Source organism: Polypterus senegalus, chromosome 13 (genome assembly GCF_016835505.1).
Source record: "Polypterus senegalus isolate Bchr_013 chromosome 13, ASM1683550v1, whole genome shotgun sequence".
Taxonomy (NCBI): Eukaryota; Metazoa; Chordata; class Cladistia; order Polypteriformes; family Polypteridae; genus Polypterus; species Polypterus senegalus.
In genome coordinates, this window is record NC_053166.1 from 158,719,333 (window position 1) to 158,733,019 (window position 13,687).

Consider the following 13,687-nt stretch of genomic DNA (forward strand, 5'->3'; position numbering starts at 1 on the left):
CACCACAAGAGTAACCCACAGTCCCTTGCAGTTCATTGAATACTCATTCTTGCTATTTTCTAAATTTGTTCACCCCTTTGCTCTGTGCTTCGTCTGCGCTTTGGATTCGTGTATTTGGAAGTTGTTAGCCTTGAACTGCCTTTGCTTTATCAGGAAACTCCTATGCCTTTGTGCTCCTCTGAACCCTAATTTGGTGCCACAGAGCATTTCTGCAACAACAACAACAAAAAAAAATTAGTTTATAAAGATTCTGACTTCACCCTCTCCGTGTCTAGCTGGGGTTTTTAACAGTTTGCCCCCTCTAGTGGGCATTTTTGAGAAAGTTTGGGACTTTTGTGCTGCGGATCTCTCTGGGTCACAACAGGCAGTTGTTTCACAAGAAAGGCAAATACGAGGATGACATGCAGTTAGACAGATAGATAGATAGATAGATGTGAAAGGCACTATATAATAGATAGATAGATAGATAGATAGATAGATAAGGCACTATATAATAGATAGATAGATGTGAAAGGCACTATATAATAGATATATAGATAGATAGATAGATAGATAGATGTGAAAGGCACTATATAATAGATAGATAGATAGAGGCGGCACGGTGGCGTGGAGTTTGCATGTTCTCCCCGTGTCTGCGTGGGTTTCCTCCGGGCGCTCCGGTTTCCTCCCACAATCCAAAGACATGCAGGTTAGGTGGATTGGTGATTCTAAATTGGCCCTGGTGTGTGCTTGGTGTGTGGGTGTGTTTGTGTGTGTCCTGCGGTGGGTTGGCACCCTGCCCAGGATTGGTTCCTGCCTTGTGCCCTGTGTTGGCTGGGATTGGCTCCGGCGGACCCCCGTGACCCTGTGTTCGGATTCAGCGGGTTAGAAAATGGATGGATGGATAGATAGATAGATAGATAGATAGATAGATAGATAGATAGATATACTGTAGATATGAGACACACTATATCATAGGTAAATGGATAAGCATGAAAAGTGCTATATAACCATTAACGATAGATATGAAAGGCACTATATCATAGCCAGATAGATATGAAAGGCACTATATTAGAGATAGATAGGTATGAAAGGCACTATATCATACAGATAGACATATATGAAAGGTGCTATATAATAGACAGATAGATATTAAAGGCACTATTTAATAAACAGATATGAAAGGTGCCATATCATAAATAGATAGATACTTTATTAATCCCAAGGGGAAATTCCCATACTCCAGCAGCAGCATACTGATAAAGAACAATATTACATTAAAGAGTGATAACAATGAAGGTATAACAGACAGACAATAATTTTGTATAATGTTAACGTTTTTTATTCCCGGGTGGAAATGAAGAGTCGCATAGTGTGGGGTCTCCTCAGTCTGTCACTGAAGCTGCTCCTCTGTCTGGAGATGATCCTGTTCAGTGGATGCAGTGGATTCTCCTTGATTGACAGGTGCCTGCTCAGTGCCCGTCGCTCTGCCACGGATGTCAAACTGTCCAGCTCCGTGCCTACAATAGAGCCTGCCTTCCTCACCAGTTTGTCCCTCTTCTTTATGCTGTCTCCCCAGCACACCACCGCGTAGAAGAGGGCGCTCATCACAACCGTCTGGTAGAACATCTGTAGCATCTTATTACAGATGTTGAAAGACGCCAGCCTTCTATGGAAGTATAGTCGGCTCTGTCCTCTCTTACACAGATCATCAGTATTGGATAGATAGATAAAAAATGCACGTATAATAGATCAATAGATATGAAAGGCAATATTATCATAGATGGATGGATGTGAGAGGCACTGTATCACAGATGGAGATGTACAAATGGCATTATATCACAGATTCATAGAAACATGTGAAAGGTGCTATATAATAGATAGCTAGATATGAAAGGCGCTATATCAGAGATCAATGGATAAAACCAAAAGGCATTATATCATAGGTAAGTGTGAAAGGTGCTGTATGATAGCTCAATGGATATTTTGCTCATCCCTAAGGGTAAATCCGTAATAATTACTGTATACACCCCACACAGGTGGCGCAGTGGTGGTGCGGCTGCCTCTCAGTAAGGACATCATGGGTACACATTTGTGCTGGCACTTTGAGTAGTGTGAAGATGTGATGAATTATTATATTTTATTAGTCTATACTTATAAACTCCACCTCTATGTGCCCAGCCTGTCTCGCCCCTGGCTCTGGCTGAAGTGACTTGCCTGACGTGTTACGACGTTTGGTTCCCAATTACTGAGCGACTCCTCCACTGTCTTAACAGAATGTCTGCTGTGTGTTCCTATTTAGTAAACCACCCGCCCATGTTAATGAACTTGAAGGAGTTCTGACAATGTCACTAATTTGCCGTCCAGCTTGGGCAGAGTGGGCCTGCCAACGCGGGGGACTCCCTAAATGAGTGTTTTATTACCCTGCAGGGCGCACGTCTCATGAAAACGCCGACACAAACAGAGCGAACCAATTAAGAGAAAAGGGAACGGACAAACACTACAAAGGAAAGGAGCCGCCGTGAGATTTCATCCTTGAGTGATCCACGGGCCCCTGTCAATAATTTCATTGAAATGCACGTTGAAGCCGATGCCCAGGGGAGTCGTGGAGGCCGAGTCTCTCTTCATGGCCCCGTAGGGGAAATCTAAATGAAGAGACGGATTGCCGTCAGATTCCAGTGCACTCGTCATGCCACCAATAGATCGACGGACCCTCTGGCCCCCTGAGCGCACACATGTGTGTATGTGTGTGTGTGTGTGTGTGTGTTGCGTCTCAGCCAGACCTCGGCCTCAGGGTCTTCTTTTAGGTCCTTCAAGGCTCCATCTGTGGTGTGTTTTGTGGGTGGTTCCCTAAGAGGCGGGGCCACCTGCCAATCACCGCCAGCGACTCTCCCACACTCTTGGAGGCTCATTTCAAATACGCTTGGCATGTCCGGGGGGTCTTCTGTGATTTTACTCTGTGTATATGTGTGACTTTTTGGATACTTTGAACCCGTCCTCTGTTTTTGTGGCTATGCCTTGGAATCCATTTTAGATCTTTGCTCGCTTGGAATATCTTGTGTTGCTGCCGTCTCAGCCTTTCTTGTTGGATGTCTATTTTTCATTTTTGATTCTTTGATTTATCATCTTTCTTACCTTCGGTTTTGCCTCTGTGTGTGTAAATGCGAATATCAGCAGAATTTCTTTGTAGCCTTTGTCGATTTTCGTCAAGCGTTCGGCTCAGTTGATGGAGCTGCCCCTGTGGGACATCCTGAGACTTCGTGGGATCCCCTCAAGGTTGCTGGATATCATGGCCGACCTGTACGCTGGTACTGTGAGTGCTGTGCAGGGTGGAGGCAGAACCTCTGCATTTTACCCAGTTGGGGTCCGTCGGGGGGTCTTCTGCTCCTATTCTGTTCAATGATCACATGGACTGGGTGGTCTTTCATTCATGTGACTCTGATGACTCTTCCTATGAAGTCTGTAGACAGATTGGGTGAGCATGGTGGAGGGGTCATGAGGTCGCTGTGTGGGCGAGGGGTGTGTGGCGCTCCTGATATCTGCAAAAGGACGAAGGCCCATGTGGCGCGATTACCCAAGGGTCATTGCTGAGGACATGAGTGGCTGGACCAGGCTAATGTAACACCATGGTGGGGTCATGTCATCACTTTATATCTGCAAAAGGACGAAGGCCCAAGTCTTTAGAGTCTTGGTGCTCCCTGTTTGCGAGACATGGACGCTATCCAGCGACCTGAGATGAAGACTGGACTCCTTCATTCAGAGAATCCTTGGGGGGGCCGCTGGTGTGACTTTGTGTTGCTCATGGAGTCTCGAATGAGGCACATGACCTGCATTGTGAGGGAGTGTCAGTTACGGCACTAAGGACATGTGGCGCGATTACCCGAGGGTGATCCAGCTCACAGGACCCTCATTGTTAAGGACCTGAGTGGCTGGACCAGGTATAGGCCACCATGGAGGGTCATGAGGCCACTGTAAAGGGGTGTGTGGAGCTCCTGATATCTGCAAAAGGACGAAGGTCCAAGTCTTTAGAGTCCTGGTGCTTCCTGTTTGCGAGACATGGACGCTATCCTGTGACCTGAGACGAAGACTGGACTCCTTCATGAGTGTCTCTACAGAGAGTCCTTGGGTGCCACTGGTGTGACTTCGTGTTGCTCATGGAGTCCCAAATGAGATGCATGACCTGCATTGTGAGGGAGCGTCAGTTATGACACTAAGGTCATGTGGCGTGATTACCCGAGGGTGATCTGGCTCACAAGACCCTCATTGCTGAGGTCAAGGGGACGCCACGTAACACCAGGCTGCGGCAGATAGAGGGTCATTTCCAGCGGGTGGGACTGGAAATGTCTGCCTGGGGGTTTGCCAACCATGATCCTGAGGTGTTTCGTCATGTGGTGGGTGTGGCAATGCGCTGTACCAGTGCATGCCCCCCAACCTGACCTGACCTGTGTGTGTGTAAGCTGCCTTTGTTATGCTCCATGGGTTTTGTGGGTGGTCCCCCAAGGGGTGGATGACACCTGCCAATCACTGCCAGGACCTGCCCTCTAAATCCATGGGGGTCTCCCACAGTTCCTGCCAGTTCATTGTGAACGTGCTCAGGAGTCAGTGAGTTCTCATGTGTTTGTATATGTGCTGCTACAACTTAAAGGACTCCACTCCCCAGGTGCCCCGAGGTGTATTGCCCTGATTGGACATCTGCAATGGGCGCAGGGGCTGTTGGGGACCAGAAGGTTCAGCGAGAACTTTAAAAGTGAACCGGCTAAGCCACATAAGGAGCTGGTGGTCTGTGTTCGCCCGTTTGTCTCGTCTGCCTTGACTGACCCCTGTGGAGTTTCGTTTATAACCTTGCATCGGGAACTTCTGTAAGGATGAACGGCGGGTCTCGCGCCTGCCTGTCGTGGGAGTCATGTTGGGTTGGTCATTGTGCTTCATCAGAGGGAACGCTCCCCAAATCTCATTGAGGACCCCCAGTAGGACTGTTGATTACAAAGCTCTTTCTGGGATTGTCTTCTTTCACTCCACACCTCTTCTTCTTCCAGTTACTGCTGCATTGAAGTGTGTTGAGGACTTCTTTGTCGTGAGTGTTTATTGTTGTGTGTTTTATTTGTTATCGCCAAACGGGAAGGGGAGGGTCACCTGATTATTTGTTGTTTAGATTTACTTTCCACTTAATGTATTAGTCACCCATTTATTTGATTTATTAGATTTCATTTCTCAGTGTGTGAGTGAGTGCAGGTCAGGCCACGGCTTGGTGCGTTCCTGGAATCCCCACCAAAAAAAAAAACGAATAAAAAAGTCGCCGTCCATTCGACGGAGTGAATCTGAGCGGCTACAGCCTTGGATTGCCTTCCTGTTTCCAGTGATCCCATTTAGCCTTTATGTTTTCTCCATGGAGCTTCATTACAATCGTAAACAATGAATCTTTTAATTTCTAAAGATTCAGTGCTTACCCTTATTACTAACAGGGGTTTGATGGTGACATCCCCCTCTAGTGGGCATTTGGAACTCTGCTTGGGACTTCTCGTCCACGACAGCTAGCAACTTCTTCATATCCTTTGGTGCTCCTCAGAGAGTCACGGAGCAGTTTTCCGGCTTTGCACTTCTATCTAGCCAGGGGTTTTCACCAGAAATCCCCCTCTAGTGGGCATTTCTTTGGACAACATGCTTTTGAACTCTTTAATGCTTGGGACTTCTTGTCCACAACAGCTGGCAACATTTTTGTATCCTTTGGTGCTCCTCAGAGTGTCATGGAGTATTTTGTGAGAATGAACTTTTTATGCTGGCTTTGCTCTTCTATCTAGCCGGGGGTTTCACCAGAAATCCCCCTCTAGTGGGCATTTTTGTTTTTTGCACGGTGCATTTTGGAACTCTTTAGTGCTTGGAACTTCTCGTCCACGACAGCTGGCACCTTCTTCAAATCCTTTGGTGCACTTCAGAGTGTCATGGAGCATTACGGAGCATTTTGCTGGCTTTGCTCTTCTATCTAGCCAGGGGTTTTCACCAGAAATCCCCCTCTAGTGGGTATTTTCACGGGAGGCTTTGGGACTCCTGGGTTCACTACATTGAGGTGTACATCCCTTACACTTCAGTCTGAGTGAAAATAAGAAAATGAACAGAAAACAAAAATGAAATAAGAAGAATCTCCTGGAACGTTCATCCACAACGCTACATGTGATCAGAAGCTCCAGCAGCAGCCGCAGCACAAATCTCCCAGCCGCTCTTGCATGTGTCGCACTGTGCGCGCCTTTTATTTATTTCTTTCATCATCTCGAGGTCATCTTTTGTATGTGCTGGCAATTAATTTCAAGATAATTTCATATGGAATGAAGGTCACTTTCAATATGATACCCATCTGCAGGTGTGACGGCGGCGCTGGCATGAGCGGCGTCTTCTGGAAGTGCAGTACGACGGCCCCCTAATTACTGGTCATCAACGTGGCACATTAAAGGCGATTAATCAATAAGTACAACGTCACAGCATGACAAGGAGAGATTTGTATTTCTTATATCATCGAGCGAACAAAAAAGCTGAAATTGGCAACTTGTCTTACTATTACAATCCGGTTTGAAACTAAGGTGAGAACAATTTGAGGGCTGTGACTTTGAAGGATGAATGAAGCACGAGTCCGTCAAGTGGGCTGCCATTACTGGGGGGGCCGCACCCTTTATGGAACCAACAAAAAATACGACAACATCCCAACGTGATGTTCTCAAGACAGCTTCACCCAATTCAGGGGCTGCAAAGGGGCGGGGGGCAGCTTTGTCCCCGAGTCGAGCCCTGCGGGCTTCATGTCCGCCGTGTTCTGTCATCACCAGGATTCTTTACCGTTCTCCTTTCCCTCCAAGCCTCACAGGTCTTTTATCGTCTCCCCTTCTCTTTTAAGCCCCGTTTTGATGTTGCCCCCCAGCTCCTGCCATTTACATTTTCTGTTTCTCTGTTCCAGCAGGGTGACGGGCCTGGCGTGTGTCTGTCTGTCTGGGTGGTAGTCATTGCTCCTGTCACACAGAACGCTTCACCCTCTTTAGTGCCATGCCGTGTGCCAGCCTACATGTATGGTATTCAGTCCCTGTGCAATGAGACCGTGACAGTGCGAGGGTCTCCAACATGACGCCCCCCATACCCACCCCAGACTTGTGAAGGCACCGAGTGTTCCGTCCATACCCCTGCAGTTCTGATTTCACGCCGGCGTCGTGGTGAGCAGCGCTTGTAGTGAAGACCCGAAGGCAGCTCGGTGAAACTCAACAGACGCGGGACAAATGGGGTCTGACACGGCGGCGACCAAAGCGCTCAGCCTGCATTACCGTGATAATGAGAGCGGGCGGCGAGGGCCGCCGCTCGGTGGCCGCAGTTAATGAGCTTTTCGAAAACGCATTTCTTCACACCTCCTGGAGGAAGTGGCTTTCAGTGGCATATTTACAGAAATCGTAAACTTGATGTGCAAGAAGAGCAACTGCGGCGGGCACAAGCCGTCACTCTCTGAGAAATAAACAACATCTCGAGAGATTGGGGGGGCGTCAGTCACAGCCCCCATCACCTAAAACGCCTTTCATTGGCCTCTGCGGAGCGTGAAGCAGGGCAGCAGGTCCGGAGCCCTTTAGGCAGATGGTGGACATCAAATCACCTTAGCAGCTCCAGGTCAAGCCCCCCAGAGGTAAAACAGTCCAAGCCCGAGAGAACTCCATTCAAATCCCTGGCCACGGTGGTCCCGAAAAATCAGATGCAAATTCTCCACAAGGCTGCTTTTATTCTTTTATTGTGTTTATACAGTGGTGTGCAAAAGTCTGGGCCCCCCCTTGCTGAAAATGTCATTGGCATCAGAAGGTGAACTGACCACCTCAAAAAGGCATTTTAAGTTCAAGGTGACGCATTTTCTTTTAGATTACAGTTTGATTTCCATCATTCACAGGTGCACAAGACCAAAAAAAAAATGAAAAGGGCCTGAAGCAAAAATTTGGGCCCCCACCACGGTCAGAAGACCCCCCTTAAGACCCAAATCTTCCTTAGGACTCGAAGTGTAAGTGCAGATCCAAAGCTTGTAGTGCTGAAGAAGACGAATTAAGACCAACAGGATTCACCGATTTGGTGGATTTTATCACATCGACATCCTAAGAAAGCCTGGCATCCCGAGCACAGAAAAGAGGCACAAACACGGAGACGAAAGGTAAGGCTGAAGGGGTCCGATTCTCCCTAAAATTGTGTACCAATGATTGGATCGTCTGTCTGAGGCAATTTGCACTTATGAGCGCAGAAAAACAATTGGGCAGTAATGTTCTAGAATTGAACCAAAAACGGCCGCGGTCAGACATTACTTTTATTTCTTGAGGGTCCTTTAAGGTTTGTTTTGATCGGAGCTGCTCCACGTGGTTCATTCTTCTGCACTCGGACCCCACCACCATCCTTACACCAGCATTTCTCGACCTTAATAGTCCTGCACCCCAGTTTTGCCTTTTTACATTCATTAACACCCCACCAGCAGCAAACAAGTGCAATCGGGTTCATCCTCGGTGAAATGAGCGCACTTAGAGACGCAGAGCCACCGATCGCTTAGGCACCCCACCACAACCCACTTGCGAACCAGCAATGACAACCTGCAGCCCACTGGTGGCAACCTGGGTTGTGACCCAGTGATTAAGAAACCCTGGCTTAGGGCAGCCCACCATCACCCTCCGTGAACTAATGACAACAACAACTTGTACTGGTTTTTGGACCACCTCTCTGGACAATCATCAAGTCCTTCCATCAGCTTGTAGACCACCCTGCCAGACAATCATCAAGTCCTTGCATTGGTTTTTGGATCACCCTGATGAACAATTATCAATTCCTTGCATTGTCTTGTGGGCCACCCTCCTGGACAATCAAGTTCTTGAATTGGTTTTTGGACCACCTCTCTGGACAATCATCAAGTCCTTGCATTGGCTTGATGACCACCCTGCCAGACAATCATCAGGTCCTTGCATTGGACTGTAGACCACCCTGCCAGAAAATCATCAAGTCCTTGCATTGGCTTGATGACCACCCTGCCAGACAATCATCAGGTCCTTGCATTGGACTGTAGACCACCCTGCCAGAAAATCATCAAGTCCTTGCATTGGCTTGTAGACCACCTCTCTGGACAATCATTAAGTCCTTGCATTGGTTTGATGACCACCCTGCCAGACAATCATCAAGTCCTTGCATCTGCTTGTAGACCACCCTGCCAGACAATCATCAAGTCCTTGCATTGTCTTGTGGCCCACCCTGCCGGACAATCGTCAAGTCGGTACGTCGAATCGCCCCTTTTGCAAGCATGAGACGTGGCAGTTGAAGTGGCAGCTCTGTCCCTGACTCATTCTGTGACACGATTTCCCTCTTTAATATTTTGGCGGGGGTCTATAAATGGATCATCGAGTGACTTATATAATTTTCCTTGGAAGGAGACCAGCTACATGCCATGTGTCTCCTAATCTCGACGACGACAATCTCAGCCTGTAGCTATCAACGCGCCAGTGAAGCTGGAAGTCGTTTTATGTCCCGTAATCGCAGATTTGCTATGCTTTTATTTTAAAAACCTCGATGAGCAAAATGATGGAAACCGAGAGCATGAAAAGACCCCAAAAATAGTCAAGTCGTTACATATGATGGATCTCATTAGCTGGCAACCCTAACTGAGTAAACTGGTAATAAGGCAGGGGGGTCGGACCGACTTACTTTTATAAACCTGAAAAGTGAAAAGATCACTGCTGCAGAGACCACCGGAGGAAAAAAACAATGTCTGATGGTGGGCTGCATGCCCCCTCATTAACAAACTAAAGGACACAAGTGCAGGGTCTGCAAAAGTCTTCACCTCCTTCAGAGGTTTTCACATTTTATCTGTTAAATTACACAAAGAATCACAGGTGGGGTCCAGTTTGGCTTTACTGGCACAGACCCGCAGAAGAAGACCCTTTCACATCAAAGTGACAGCAGACCCCTGCAAACTCAATGACAAATATAAAACACAGAATCCCGGGCCTCATACGTGTTTAATGTGACACCCCTAAATCATCACTGGGGTCACCAGCATGTCCACTAAGTCCCTTTGTTAGGGCCCTGGAGATCACCTGCTGGGGGTCTCAGTTGACTGTTGTAGAAATGCACCGGCATGTGGGAGGTCCATCTAAATGCTGTGCAACACTGCACTTTATCACAAGCAAGTCATCGTCATCGTCATCGTATGGTGGTGGCAGCATCAGGTTGTGGGGACGCTTCCCTGCAGCAGGCCCTGCAAGGCTTATGAGGGGAAACAAAAAACTAAAAATAAAGAAAACCCCCAGAAAACCTGATGGGGTCTGCAAAGAAGGAAGAGACGAGCCCAAGAAAAACCGAAGAGACAAAGGGATGGCTTCACAACCACAATGTGAATGTCCTGCAGGGGACCCTTTGGAGTCCAGAGAGCTCAATCCAGAGGAGACCATGAGTTCACGAAGGAGGTTTACTCAGGACCTCCGGGACCCCCAAGAGAGAGGAAGAGGAGGAGGAGCAGTTTGACAAAAAAGAAATGAGCTGATAGAGGAAGAGACCTGAGCACTGACTCAAGGAGGCCATGGCACTGAACACTGACTTGATGATGCGGGGTTGGCTACTTGTGACAGCAAGCATTTTGTGTTTTATACATTTGGAATTAATGTGGACCACTTTAGAGAGATCTCTTCACACTTTGGCATTTTCGATTGATCAGTGTTTAAAAAAAAAGCCAAATTCAATCCTCTGTGATTAGACAGACAGACAGTAGATATGAAAGGCGCTATATAATAGATAGATATGGGGAAAGGCACTACATAATAGATGTGAAATATACTATATAGTAAATAGATGTGAAAGGCACTATATAATAGATGTAAAATATACTATATAGTAAATAGATGTGAAAGGCACTATATAATATATGTGAAATATACTATATAGTAAATAGATGTGAAAGGCACTATATAATATATGTGTGAATAGCACTATATAGTAAATAGATGTGAAAGGCACTATATAATAGATGTGTGAATAGCACTACTTTATGTAATGGATAGACAGATGTGATATGCACTGTATAGTAGATAGATATATAGACAGATAACTGATGGCTATATAGATGTATGAAAAAGACTACATAATAGATAGATGTGAAAGGTGCTATATAATAGAGAGAGAAAGGTACTACTGTATGTGACAGATAGACAGGTAGATGTTAAAGGCACTATATAACAGATGCGAACTATACTATACATTAAATAGATAGATGCAAAAGGCACTACTTTATATAATAGATGTACAGATGTGATATGCACTGTATAGTAGATAGATATATAGACAGATAACTGATGGCTATATAGATGTATGAAAAACACTATATGATAGATAGATTTGTGAAAGGCACTATATGGTAGGTGTGAAAGGTGCGATATAGTAAAATTAACAGACAGATAACCGATAGCTAGATAAGAAGATGTATGAAAAAAACTATATAAATAAATAAATAGATAGATGTGTGAAAGGCGCTATATCATTCACAGACCGATGTGCCTTTCACATCCAGCTGTTTCTCTGCGTGGCGATGAGACCAGCATGGAGCGTCCTGAACATTTTTGCACAGACCTTTTCAGTATGCAGTGGCACAGATGCAGCATTGTGTCGAGTCGTGTCGTGTTGTGTTGTGTTTGTCTGCCTTTTAAAAGAGAGAGCGAGCCAAGCGCTTGTGTGTTTTCGTCTGTCATGTGGATCGCCATTCCGGTTTGTTGGTTTCTTCCCCAAATCAAAGAGATTTTTTTTTTCCTTTTCCAACGCCTGTTTGACTTCTCAAAGCCCTCCTTGGCTGGCACCCCCCATAAGAGACGTGTTCTTCTGTGTGTCTCGTTTATTTAGTGTGACCCTCCCAACCCCAGAGTCCCCATGTGTGTTTTTTACCCCTGCCGCTTGTCCCGATTTGGACTGGAAACGAAAGCTGCAGATTTGCAGGCGCCGTTATCAAAAATCTACCAGCTAAGCGAGTCGGGCGGTGAAATCACTCGGGCTGCGAGCGCATTAAGGACTATTTAAGCATATAATTGAAAGAGTAATCTTTGGAAAGCAGCTAAAATCTCATATAATTGATCAGAATGGCTACAGGCGTGGAAGTGATAAATGCACAAAAAAATAAAAAGCATGCAGCGCCATCGCACTGGCTCAGGACAGGCTGCCACAGGACATTGTTTGTTTGTTTGTTTTTCAGTTTTTTTAAATGAAATTGGGCGCCACCAGGACTTGTGGAAGAGAACACGAAATGATGGAAATCAACGCCAGTTTGGCTGCGTTTGTCAGTTTGACACGGAGAGCAGGCAATGAGCGCAGAGGGGTCCGCGCATCCCCTCTCCCTGAGAACAGAGACTTTATCTGAAGGGTTTTTGACAGGATCAGGTCGATCCACCCGGCGTAGTCCCCCGAGTCTCTGAACCCGGCACCGATTGTTATGCGCACAGGTGAGTACCATTACCTTTTGTTAATGGGTCCGACTCGTCATTGGAAAAGGGGGTCTTGGATCAAATGTTGAAATCAACGCTTCACAGGGGATTCCCCCCATTGTTCGAGTGTGTCACACTGTCATGTTTCAGTCAGTATTTTTCTCCTGGCTGGTGTTTCTCATCTCTTTTGTTTAATTTTATATCATTTATGTTTCTTTTGTTTATAACATACATTTTACATTCTCAGTGTGTGTGATGGGAAAGGGGCGTGGCCTAGATTATGACCCTTGTGTTTTGTGGGTGGCTCCCCAAGGGGCGGGGCTGCCTGCCAATCACCGCCAGAGTCGGCCCTTCACCCGACTTAAAGGAGAACCTCCCAGGGTGCCTTGCGGTTCACTGACTGCGCTTGGGAGTTTGCTGGGCCTTAGTTATTGTCTTTCAGTTTTCTGGTCTAGGGGGTGACAAATGAGAGTATTTAGACTTTAAATGATGCCATAGAAGACACGGGTTGACTGGCACACCTGAGGACCCTGAAGCTGTAGGCGCCCCTGGTCCAGTTGGTGACAAATGAGAGTATTTAGACTTTAAATGATGCCATAGAAGACACGGGTTGACTGGCACACCTGAGGACCCTGAAGCTTTGGGCCCCCCTAGTCCAGTTGGTGACAAATGAGAGTATTTAGACTTTAAATGATGCCATAGAAGACACGGGTTGACTGGCACACCTGAGGACCCTGAAGCTATAGGCACCCCTGCTCCAATGTCTTACTTGAAATTAAAAAAAAATAAAATAAAAAAGAGCTGGAATGTAACCGGGCATTGATGACAGTGCAGATACATAGGGACATAGAGGCCCAAATAAAGAAGGGGGGACCCCCAAAAAGGCTCAACAACTTGGGTGATGAGATATCAAGACGTGTCGAATGGCCGATCACATGTGGGGATTTTCTCATGCTGATGCGTCAGGAGGCACCGGACTAAAAAGGAATAAAAAAGGATTTCAAAGGACTTCTGATGAGCTCAATGAAGGCCCCTCCTTTAATGAAATCCCGGTGCCACCCCGGCCACTTTGAAGGTCGCCCGTTCATTTAGATGAGACATGACCCTGATTGTGACCCGCCACACACACCCCCCAGTCCTCATTGCCCAGTATTGGTCATCATCACCACCACATGCCTTACCCTGGTGGGCCTTAAGTCCTGATTTCACCGGTCAGTCACAGGGTCCCTGCGGCTCGGGCTCTGCTCGCCTTAGGACAGACTCTC

General features: G+C 46.7%; 1 protein-coding gene across 1 annotated transcript in view; it reads right to left on the reverse strand.

Moving 5' to 3' along the window:
* LOC120542268 (protein shisa-9-like) overlaps positions 1 to 13,687 on the reverse strand; it is a 185,195-nt gene that overhangs the window by 146,086 nt on the left and 25,422 nt on the right. The window lies entirely within an intron of this gene.